The 13,207-nt window shown below is 30.4% G+C and overlaps 1 protein-coding gene across 9 annotated transcripts in view; it reads right to left on the bottom strand.

Moving 5' to 3' along the window:
- Positions 1-3,730, bottom strand: part of PsGEF (Protostome-specific GEF) — a 53,052-nt gene extending 49,322 nt beyond the window's left edge. For all 9 annotated transcript variants that reach the window (XR_014878430.1, XR_014878431.1, XM_085193014.1 and 6 more), the window contains exon 1: positions 3,499-3,730. The gene's annotated coding sequence lies outside the window, so the exon portion shown is untranslated. The remainder of the gene's footprint in view (positions 1-3,498) is intronic.
- Positions 3,731-13,207: the final 9,477 nt, after the last annotated feature.

Here is a 13,207-nt window from a genome sequence, read left to right as displayed (position 1 = left end):
AACACATTTTGTCCTACAAATTTAATTAGTCCAACCTTATCCTGCAAGGTCCTGGGAACCATTCCCCTAATCCTTAAAACCCAGAGGTCAGAAGGCCAAGCAGGGTGATTTATGTTCACTACACCTGGATAAACCTGACAGGGTCTATATAAGGAAAAGTTCTTATTTTATAAGTAATACGGACTATTTATAGTGACGTGACGTACAAACATACAGTCCGTGGTCACTGTCGTTACAGTCCAAATAATAGAGACGGAATTGTATACAAATATTAATTGAGGGATCTTGTTAGTTTAGCGATAAGCATTGGTATCTGGCAATAAAATTAAAATATGGGTAATAAATTAAAGGTTCCTTAATATATATATGATTTAATACGATACATGTGATTAAAGTCGACGTTATTCAATTGAGTTTTAAAATGTATATATAATTTTATTTCTTTAGCCAGGTTAAGGAAGGTACGGCGTACCTCAACGTTAGTCAATGGATCATGTCCAGGACGTTATTAGGCAATCTACTATATAGGTTTATTCAGATTTTTTAGGTTCCTCACATAGTAAGATAGACAAAGGGAACTTGTGAACCTAATGTTAAGACACTTCATTAAATTGAACTCACAACCTGTCGTGATTATAGTCGCACGCTTGCACTCTTGCGCAGACTACTCTCGTTTTTAGAGATACGTCTAAATAAATTTAAAAAGTATCACAAAAAAGGGTTCTCCTTTAAATTCAACTCTTAAAAAACTTTAAATATATTTCGAAAAAGAATATAAAAAAAATAGATTTACATAATAAGATTTTTACAATACAACCAAATTTTTTAATCTGTATCCGTCACAACCTTCTCACAGAAACTTATATTTTTTATAATACAAAAAAAACCATGTTTTGGTTTTTTCAAATGGTTTTTATACCATCATACCATCATTTAAAGGGGCACCAAAACATAACACTTTGATGATATCAGATAATTTAGTTCCTGGCCGATCACCCTATATCTTTAATGTTTTTTAATTTTACCTGTCCATTATATAGCCGGTAGGTACCCGCGAGTGGGGGTCGTGAGAAAAGATCAGTTTAAAGAATGGAAGTAATTAATTTAATTAGTCAGTCATTATTATTTTAAAGTATAAAATTCGCGTTAATGGAGGTTTTTATTTGTTTTTTTTGTTTCAATTTTATTATATTTTTAATTGTTATTCGCTTACTTGATATTGTTAATGTTTTGTTATTTTGTTTTAGAACTGGTAGAACATTTTCACGCTGTGGAATACACCAGAGAAGCTAGAAGGAACCTAGTGCCAAGACACTCCGTTTTCACTTTTCTCTTGTTTTTCGAGACATTGCGTAATAGTGCGTCCGTCGCGTTAACAGTATTTTTTTTATTTTTTATTATATATATTTTTTAATTTTCCATAACCTCACAACTACTTGTCAATGATATCCCAAAGCAATGGAATACCACCAAAAAAAATACATAAATAATTCATAAGAACAAGCTGCATCTTATATTTGTTTTTGGTTGTAAAGAATTAACCCTTCCCATATATTAATTAGACGCACTTCTTCATATAAACAAATAAATTTGAATAACAATGACATTGGTTAGACATTTTTATAGTCTGCTTACGAGGAAGTAAGTGTTGACGGTGTGCTTCTCATTTTGTACCAACATATATAGGGCTAGTGTTGTAAAGAACCCTTTTGGACTAATAATTTGATTTAAGTGCTTGTAATATATGAAATAATTGTTTTTTTCTGTTGTATGAGTGTTTTTAATTATTTTTATATTAGGATGCTATGGTCGTGAATGGTGGAAGTCGTAGTCGTGAGTTCAACATCCGGTTTGGGGAATTCTTATTTTTTTAATCTTTTGCGTTTAATTTCGTATTTAATATCGATTAATTGTTATACTAATTTAGTTCAAAGAGTATAATAATATTTCATTTTATAATTTTAGTATAGATAAATTATATAATTAATATTAAATTTCGTCTTTACTGTACGTAGTTCTGTCATGTCTGTGCTATATAGTGAAAAAAAAAATACAGATAAAGTAATTTTGTACTAAAAAAATCAAATTCTCCTTACTAAATACGATTTCATCTAAATTAAAGTCAACTTAAATTATAAAAGAGGTCCGCAAATACGCACCACTCGCCCCACGAGGGTGCCATTACAAATTATTTACTTTTCTCTCTCCTTTCCTCCAACCCATTCTGTATATCTCTATCACTAATTAAAGGCATTACAGACTCGAAGGCGAACGATATATTATAAGTGAGTAAGAAGTGGTTGTTATGATCCTTTGTTTTATTGTATTCTCGTTATGAGAGTGTGTGAGGGCCCTTACAAAGTTTTTTGTTGACTTCAATTGACTTTTTGAACTGGCGATTTTTTTGCAATGTAGTTTTAATGGAGGTATAAATTAAATTTGATTTAATTGGAATAGAATATATACTCCAATGTATAATATAGAGATATTAAATTATATTAAAAATATACATCGAGTTTAAATTTTTAAAAAATTTCTAAGAAGTATTTTTTTTACGAATGTTTTATGTTCAAATGTTTTATGTAATTTCAAAATGGCTCCTCAAGATCGATTTCAGACTTGAGAGCGATTTATAAGCACGGGTTCTAGATTTTTCCATGGGACCACGGGGTCTCAGGTAAAATTTATAAAATTTATTAGCGTTTAAGTGTTAACATCGCATCGACCGCCTCTACCTTATCATAACATATATTTTTTATCAAAAGTCAATTTCTGGAATCTACCTGATTCTCTCATCCCTTATAAATATTTGCTTTCAGGGCTATTTTAATGGGCTAGTCGGACGTTGAAAAGGATAGTGAATTCTTTCTTAATGGAAAAATACGATTTATATTCTATCGATTTATATATTCTTTGTCACAGCAAGGCGTCGAGATGTGCTCGACTGAACGAGATGGTCGTCGGTTGAAATTCGAGAATTTTTTTTTATTTGTGTAAATGCATTGAAGTTACATGTAAGAATGTAATATTTTACTTTATTAACGATTTTTCAAATAAGATTTAGATTTATAAATTGTAGAGAATTCCATAATTTTTCCTCTGGATAACCTCTATGGTCATAAAATCTCACAAAAGCTAGAATTGTTACTTAAAAAATATTTTAAAAAATACATATCTGTTTATATTTTATACATTACATGGATAGTTGTAATAAAAGAAAACCCAATCGTAAAAAATATTTTACTAAAATACAAAGATATTACTTCCTTTATGGACTTATTATATATTTAGATATCGTACAGGATCAAAAATGTTTATATTGAAAGCTTAAAAAGTTTTATTTAAACTTAGCACATGCTTAGCCTAAACTAGAATCGAACTTGATACTCACACGAAATTTTATTAAGAATATTATTAAAATTTGCTTTTGAAAAGGTTGCATTCATATAGGTATGACATTTGTAAATGTTATATCGGAGGGTGCTTTTTTATCCTTACCGATACAGTTGCCGCCTTAAGAATGGTAATCCCTTGCACAAAAGGATGGTTAGTTCCTGTCACTGGTAAAATCCATGCACAAAAATCCACATTTTCACAATAATCCAATAATAAATAACACCTAAATTTATTACGAATATATGTTATCGTCAAATAAAATAGCAAACTTGCGAAAATTCGCGTAAACTTTCAAAGTTTGTATCGCGCATCGAAACACGTGCCTTCCCGCGCAAAGCTGACGTTCGAATAACTTTAATTTTAACTTACCTGGGACACTGTGACATTTGTCAATGTTTTTTGTCTCTTTCGCGCTCGATGTGTTTTGGTGTGTGTGAAAAGGATGATGGATGTATTGTGAAGGTGGGACCCCAAGTTGGGGATATTTTTTTTTCTAATTACTTTCTTTTTATTGTTTTTGACGTTATCTTTGCGGTCTGTGATAAGTGTTGTTTTGATAAAGCATCGTTTATGAATGAGGTTATTTTTTTTATTGAATTTTAAATAAAGAATTAATATTTTTTTATGAATTAAAAATATATTCCTGAAATGTTTTTAAGAATGTATAGCAACACGTTTTATATAATTAAATGTTCTAAAAAAATAATATATAAATGTTATAAATAATTTAGTATGGAAATGTTAATTCAATTTGAGGATTTTTTATTTAAAATTTATATTTACATTTCTTCGCTCTGGTATCGAGACAAAGCGCGGCGTTGAGTTCCGCCCCTTAACACGCAATGAGATGAGAATGATGAGAACAAAGTGTCTTAACACTAGGTTCCGTCTGGCTGTGACGTTAAAAAAAAATGTTCTTTAAAAATTTATAATATAAATAAAATACTAAACCTTAAATTTAAAAATACATATTAAATTAAGTCAATATATTCAGCAATTACTATAAACTAGAAAACCTAGTTTCGATGGCCATAGAAGCCTCCAGTCATCGCACACCCGTTACATACACATTAGATATAGCTGTCTTAACTCGGTTAGTAGTTTCAAAGTAATTAAACAATTTCCTTCACTTTTCTTGTTTATGGCAGTTTATTCCTGTTTACTTGATATTTATATTAAATATGAAGTTTCAAATGTAGAGGTAATTTAATATTCTTTTCTTTTTTTTTGGTAGAGGAGGGAGGGAACCTAGTGTTAGGAATCTCCAATTGGCGATGAGTTCCTCAATTTCCTCCGTTTTCTTGAAGTGTTACGGGCTGACTGGCGGAACTTAACGGTGCGTTTTGCCTTGTTACCAGAGCGAAGAAATTATAATATTTAATATTCCTACTCGAGAGAATGAATTCTCTTTAGTCTAGTAGGAATGGACTATACAACCGTCCTGTTTACAGCCTACGCGCGACGATGGTCTCATATACTTAGTGGTTTCATTTAAAGTGGTGCTGACAATTCCACCCTGTATATATATACCGGGTGGAATTCCACAATTCCACAATTGCTGACAATTCCACCCTGTATATATATATATATATATATATATATATATATATATACGACATCCAGCCATTGCTTCCTTAGATATCCGGGGGATCTAAACTGTTTACTAAAAGTCTGTTTAATAAAATTGAATAAACTACACAAATCACGAAAAATTTACTATACCTACAATAAAAGATTTTAAAAATGTGTCTTTTTATCTCTAAGTACAAAGAAATGTTTTACGGTTATACATAATAACGAGAAAATAACGACATTTTTTTAAGATAAAAAACCTATAACCATCATAGAAAACGGTGGAAACGGTAAAAATATATGACGGAACAAATTATCCATTCATTTGATCAAACTGTGACGCCATTGAAGTGCTTCAAGTCGGTTGAATCTAAAAAGTGTTTATTAAAAAACTGTAATAAATTTATATATGCTTGATATGTTATTTTTTTTAAACTTCTTGTTATTTTTTTTTTTTTACGACAATTTTAGGTTTTCGTACATTTAATAAGACTATTGTGTTTAAAAAATCCTAAAATATTGAATATATTTATATTAAACTAAAATTAAATTAAAAATATAGAGTATCAAAATATCTATTCCACGTATTCTTAAAAAATATGTAGGTAGGAAATATAAATATATAAATTTCCATGAGATTTCCATGACACCAAAAGTCCATGGTCCAGGTTTCTTGAAAAAATAAAGAAATTTCATTAAGCTACAGCAAAAATGACGAATATTTTAATTGCGTTAACTTAGCAACTTCATTTTATGCTTGGTAAACTGACAACAAAATAATCTTCCAAGTATTTCGGTTTTTTCCTTTTAAGGTACGGAACCCTAAAAAATGCTATATTCCAGAGTTTTTATTAACACATTTTGCGTAAAGCATTGAATTTAAAATACTTTTAGAAATGCAGTCTGTTATGTTAAAAGTCGGCGTCAAAAGAAATGTTCACGAAATTCTAATTACAGGGTGTCCAACAGGTGTAGTCGTTCTGCCTGTAACATGCCAAGATTGTAGTTAGAAACAAATTTGGCTTTATTGTTTTATTGTGACAGCTCATTTATAAAAATGTATCTGATAACTATAGTCCAAATATTTTGTCAATTATATTTTACGGCCCTATAAGATCTTAAGTGGGCTTAATAGTTTTTTTGGCTATATATACGATTTCTTCTTTATTCTCCGATGTAAAGCGGAGAAATGAAAAGAATTTAAATAATTTAAAGCCTTTCTTGATCGAAGAACCTACAATCATTTCTTTGGCTTTGGCACAATCGGTAATATTAAATATTGGTGTTATATCTTACTAGCTGATTATGCCTATGATACATAATATGCACATGACTAAAATAATAGTTAAAATGGTTTCTCAGATTTAAGAAAAATTGACACGTCCTCTTTAATTTAGGTAGTAGATTGGTATCAGCAACTACTAGTTTATATTTATAACTATTATTAATTTCATAGTACAAAAAATATAAAAGAATAATTTAACCAGTGTATGTACGTTTAACCTACCGTTTGTTAGAAATGGTAAGACATTTTACTGTCGGGCACAGTTACAAGTAATATATCTTAATGGGTGTGAAGTGGATGATGTATTAAAGCAATCTGGATTACTTTTGCCTTCCTCTGCAAAATTAAAGCCTCTAAATTGTTATTTTTGAAGAATCAATCGAAGAACATGAAGAAGATCGAAGAGTGCTAAGGATGTAAATTAGGATACTTCCGCCATTCAATAATGAATCTATTTAAAAATTTAATATACACACTTTTAAGACCCCAAAATAAAAAGGACATTTCTAATTAAATTAGAACCCAAAACCCATAATCGGACATGTCAAAGTACTATCGTCTAAACATATTACGACAATTTCGGTAGTGCCCATACGTAGTGTAAAGTAAATTGCTATTTTTCCCATGTAGTTTAATTAGATGGAACACCTGCGCTCGCGCAGCGGAACGTCCGTTGACGTCGTATTGTTTTTGAAGATAATATAACTATAAAGTTTAATTGATATCTATATTTGTATGTGTTTCTTAATTATTTATAATATTATTATTTGCTTAAATATGTAAAGCAAATTTTTTTTGTAAAAGTAATCATATTTCACTCAAATATTTTGTATTGGTGATAGTCATTTAAAGTTTGAAGTATTAGGCAATTTTCTTAGCTTCATAGCAGAGGAAATCTAACCTGATATGTGTTAAGACACTCTATTTTTCACTTTCCATCGAAATTTTAACACATTGCGTGCTGAGTGGCAAAACTCAATACCGCGATTTGTCTTACTCTGGTAATGTCGTTGCGCCACTTTAGTCTCTAGTTTGATTTTTTATTCTAGTGAGTTTTTTAATAACGAATCGTAATTATTTATTTTTTACAATAAATAATAATAATAATTTTAGAACGAATTTCATATCGATTACTCGAGCAAAGCCTATGAACGATTAATAATATTTTAAAGATAGAAGTCGCTTGTTGTAGTAGAAATTCGTCTGGATTTTACATAAAAGAAGCAAAAAATCACTGCTTTTTCTCAGTTTTCCTTATAATTACAAAAGTATATAAAGCAGAAATATAGGTAAAAGCATTATGTATTAAGTACGAAAATCCACATCCAATAAATGATCGACACAGTTGCGCACTAATTTAACCGTTTACTCGCCTAGCGTGTGTAAATTTGGCGTCGAAATTTAATTACGAGATACTATCTTATCTGGATGCACCTGTTGCACAATATGGTATGTTAAACGTTCATGGTTTTTTGGATTTATTAAAAATTTACTAGAAATTATTGTATTTTATAAATAAATCTATTTTTAATGAGTATATATAGACAGGGTTATATTGGTGTTTAGTCCGCTATGGAAATTTCTATGTAAATATGTTAAAATAAAATTAAATTGTAGAATAATATAATCTGAAAAATATTCAATTCCTACTAAACAACATAATGGACCCATTAAGTAAAATACGTAACTGATTATATACATTTAAAGGGTATAAGTTCAACGTACTTGAAAACATATTTTTAGTGCACAAAAAGGTACTAGAGATTTTTAAACTATACCTATGAAAGTGAAAGAAGCAATCTTTTAAAATTTAAATACTATAATATATAAAAAAGGATCATGTCCATTCGCTGCATGCTGTAGATACAGCAAGAAAGGATCGAGTAGTAATGTCTTGTAAGATTAATGGTATCTCAAGGTGACGAGCGTTGAGTAATGTAAGTGACATATTACAATATAGATACTTTAAGATTTTCAATGGTACTTTTTATATAATATGGAATGCCATCTTTACAGTTTTGCTTTAAATATACAATTCATTCACAATATGAAACAGTGTGAATAAACTTGTTAATGGAATTCAACAAGTATTTATCTGATACTGACATGGGATTTGAGATTGAATTGTTTTGAATATTTTTTTCAGTTTTACGTTGTATCTCGCAGATAGTAGGGTTGACAGAGGAACTTGGAAATCTAGTGGTAGGTTCCATAAAGATTTCGCGAAGAAAAGACACTTCTCTTCCTCACCTTGCGCCGAATTCTCGAGCGAGAAAATTATAATATAATATTTCATTTCCTTGAGTGGAAATTGAACACACTACCTGTCGCTCTTACAGTGGCACGCTGCCACTGTGCCACGAATGGCCTCACCGTCCTCCAGGTATAAGTTCTATATTATTTATTTTAACCTCGTTTCTCTTACTACTAAAATTCCGTTAAAATAATTATTAATGTTACAAAAAATTATCTTACTTAGGCAAAAATATGAAACAGTTAAAGCAATTTTTATGGCTTTCAAACGTGAAATGAGTGAACCGCTTAATATTTTCGCTTAGTTCCATAAAGACCATGACATTTACTAATATAACGGCATCTAATGAATTGTAAACAAAACGTGAGCGATTTACACCGAAAAAGATGTCACTATGGTGTCACAAAGGCCCCATAGGTCTATTAAAAGTGATGATTAGACATATTTTACTGATACCGCATTATAAACTTTATAACTATTAGATTAAGTTATAAAGTTCATTATAAACATTTATAGGGTATAAATAAGTGTTCTATAGGGTATTTCTCTCGATTGAAATTTTACGTAACGAAAATTAAGATCAATAGTCGAATTATCGATATTATAGTGTGTGTTACGGTTCATCGAGTTTTCTGATGTCACCTTATTGTTGTTTAATTCGATAATTTCATATTGAATTGTAAACGTGATTATGCGGTTTTGGTGTTTCTGTGGAGGAATAATGTTTCTGACAGTCAGTCCCAAACCGCTTCATCATAGACTAGATCTAGATCATCATTACTTACAAGACTGACATAATTATATTATTAGCTATTGTATGTTTTAAATTATATTTGGCCAAAACAATACAATATAATTTTATTTTATTATTTTGGACCCTTCTTCATAAAGGAAATCAGAAATTAAATGACTAACTTAAATCATAAACAACTGTTATCATACCTATAAACACGTTGCTCTATCACAACCTATTCCGTTCGAGCAGCTTAACCAGTTTTAAAAATTTAAAAAAACTTCACGCTCTATCCCGTATCATGTAGACAGAGGGAATCTATGTTAAGACATTCCGTTCCCCTCTCTCCGCCGAATTTTGAAAGCATTGCGTGTTGAGTAACGGAATTGAACGCCGCGCTTTACCTGGACACCAGAGCGGAGAAATGGAAATGTAAATTTAAATAAATATTTCATTTCGTAGAGTGGGTATCGAACCCATAACCAGTCGCAATCAGTGACTGTAAAAAATAATCGCACGACGATCGTACGAAGACCGGGAATCGAACTTTAACCGTCGTGTTTACCTCAGTACCGCTAACTTGACGTAGCTGATTCTTAAATAAGTTGTGAAAATAGTGTTTAATTTTATCGCTTTACAAGCTATTTGGTAAATTAGATTATCAACAGATGTTATATGACAGTTGTTAAGTTATTGACATTAAATGCCTCGAATCACGAGGGATTTTAAATTAGATTTGCAAGAAATAATGGGATTATTGGGTTTTAGTGGATAGTTATAGACTTATAGAGTGTTCCTTTGGATATGTAATGTGTATATTAGTTTTCCAATATATATTTTTAGCTAGAGTAGGGTATGTATATATTTTAGTGTTTTCTGTTTTACGACTTTTAAGTCAACGCAATCGAAAGATATGAACATTTTTGTATTGGTTTTGCTGCATTATTATGTATAATATATGAAATTCGCTGCGTTATCAAAACCTATTCGGTATTTCATAGAAATCCTTACAAACTTATATTTGTAGTCCATTTCATATAAAATGATTGCAATGGTCTGCAAACTTAAATTTGTTCCTGTTGAGCGACAATTCTGAAATTGGTACGGAAGCCTCAGTGGGTGAGTCCGACTCGCACTTAACCTTTTTTTTTGTTTGTTTGTTTGGATTACGCCATCTGTTCTATTGCAAAATTAGTCCTGCAATAGAATAAAATGGTTCCTAAAAATTTTTATTAATATTTTAAATATATTCTTTGTTCTTTAGAAAAATAATTATAAGAAGAACTATAGAAATTATCGAAAGAGTATGTAAATGAATGTAACGTATTTTTCAAACCATGAACTCTATATATGGAAAAATTGTAATAAATTTACAACTAGGCGAAGCTTTATAGTGTACCTGAAGTAATATGACGAAGTTCTCAGTTTATAGTTCAGCAAGGTGTTGCAAAGGTCGAGTTCGTTACATTCCATTGCTGACCTTTCCTTTTTACTTCAGTTTAGTTTCTATTTCTAGTGTTTAAAATGTATGGATGATTCGCTTGGCTGCTTTCATTTTTTTTATGAAAGACTTCTATAGAAACGATTTATACATATTCATGTAGGTGTATGAAAGAGCTTTTTAATTTATTTTTGTAGAATGCATCAAGTAACTGCAATTTCTATGGATTTTACTAATATATTGTTATTATAAATGCCTCCAGAATTTGGCGGAAAGGAGAGGAACGGAAGTGTCTTAATGGCAACGAAGTGTATTAACACTAGGTTCCTAAGTTCAATCTGCCTACCCTGCTATGCCCAGTATATATCGCAAGCTAAGTAAGTTCATCTCTATATCCCAAATAGTAAAAAGAGGAATAAAAAATTTCTTAATTTTCCATTCAATTTTATAATAATTGTGTTTCATGTGAATAGTTGTATGTGTGTGTGTGGGCGTGTGTCTGTGGGCGTGTGTGTGTTTGACTACACATCAAAATTTCAGTTTCACAGTAATTACATCCTCATGTTACTTGTGGATTTTTTATTTTAAATAGTGTTATATATATATATACGGATAAAAAATACATGTAAAGCAGGCTAGATCGAGGCACATTCAAATATGCCGACAATGAAAAAAAGAAAACTAAATCGAATTTAAAATAATATAGAGTATATTTATTTTCTATAGTACAAAAACAACGGTACGATTTTATAATTTCAAAGGTGTAATTCGAATCCCATACAGATTGTACTTAATTTATTTAAAATAAAAGGCACAATGGGTTTGCATGGTGAATTAAAATCACGCTACCGAATTAAAATAATGCATACTGAAACTAACAAGACCGCTTGTCCGTCAGAACAATTCGTTTACTGAGGGTTGTCGCGTTTGGACGTCTACGAACCTATATACGAGTATGTAGGTTTTATTCACAATTTTACTTTTATTTTTCAAATATAATAAAAGTATAAAAGATTAGAATGTATTCAAGCATTCAAAATTTTATACGTTTTCGATGTTTTTTCTTACATTCAGTGTAGAAAAACACTATTAATGTTAAATTAAAATTGCATACTTTTTTATTTTGAATTTTTCTGGCTTGGACTTAAGTTTTAACTAAAATAAGTTGTTATTACAATTATTTAACTAAACGAATAGGATTTTATTGGTTTATTTTTAGTCTATTTGTAGTAAGATATTTATAATTAAGTAATGTAATAATTACAAAAAAATAGTAATGGATTCAATTCAATCCAAAATGTTATTTTGTTTAGTTAGACAAAATACTTCATCACTAACTTTTCTCTGTACCATCCAGAAAAATACGATTTTTTTTTTTTTAAAAAACATTTTTTTTCCAATACTTTCACTATATTAAGTTAGCATGTAACTATCAAAGGTGTACTCGGCAACCTTTAAATTTAATCAGTCAACCCTTCTACGGCACGGGGGTGGAGGCGACCTACCGAGCGCAGCGTGTGGGCGCTTTGTCCACGCACGGCCAGTGGACAAAAGGGTTGAAATGAATCGACATGTAATGAACACTGGTCCCGACACGTGCAGTTATTGTGCATGTTTTTTCGCCTGAGGCGTCAATAAGGGCTTGGTGTCATTTAGGCCCACTCGGACGTCGAAGTGTTAATATGTGAATATATGTTTGATACATTTGTAAATTTCTATTGTGGATGCAGTTATTATAGCTGCGTGGATTAAAATAATTAAAGAACTCCATAATCATAGGAAATAAAAATATTTAGTTATTTTTATTTGTAATACAGGTAACTGATGTTAAAATAAGATTAAATAAAAGAAATATAAAAAAGTTTTTAGAAGAATTAAACTTAGCAGTTGATATGTTAAATTGTGACTTCTGAACAGATTTTTTTTTCAGCTTCACACTGTATTCTGTATGTAGCAGGGGCCGATAGAACCTAGTATAAAAACACTCCATTTTTCTGAAGAATTTTCGAGACATTACGTGCTGAGTGGTGGAACTCAATGCGCACTTTTGCCTTGGTAAGAGAGCGAAGAAATGAAAATATTAATAAATAGTAATTTATTACCCCGAGCGGGAATCAAACCAAAACCGTGGCCATACACTCACACGCTTTTGCCTCTCGAATCTGTTATTACTTTTATAAACCGACTGACTAATATTGTCTATTTATTTATTTAATTTCATGTGAATATTCCAGAATAGCCAGATTTAAAATATCACATGTAATTACTCACTTTACTCAACGCGCCCCTAGCAGTTACAGAAAGCGTTCAACTATAAAAAATAAAACCACATATCTAAATGTATTTCCGTATATCCTTACATTTTGTGAGTATAATATATAACTTTATTGTTTCTCTATACAACACAAAAGAAATAATCTACAAAATTTTCTCCCAAACTTTTTACTTGAATAAATCTTTTTAAAATGCTTAAGAAAAAAAATAAAAAAACCAATCTACCCTCGTACAGTTACCCACGTTTTTTTA

The sequence above is a fragment of the Heliconius melpomene genome, chromosome 11, assembly GCF_056956725.1.
Source record: "Heliconius melpomene rosina isolate 202511_hmr_F chromosome 11, ASM5695672v1, whole genome shotgun sequence".
NCBI classification, from domain to species: Eukaryota; Metazoa; Arthropoda; class Insecta; order Lepidoptera; family Nymphalidae; genus Heliconius; species Heliconius melpomene.
The sequence above is the reverse complement of the archived record's forward strand: the minus strand, read 5'-3'. Positions and strand labels throughout refer to the sequence as shown.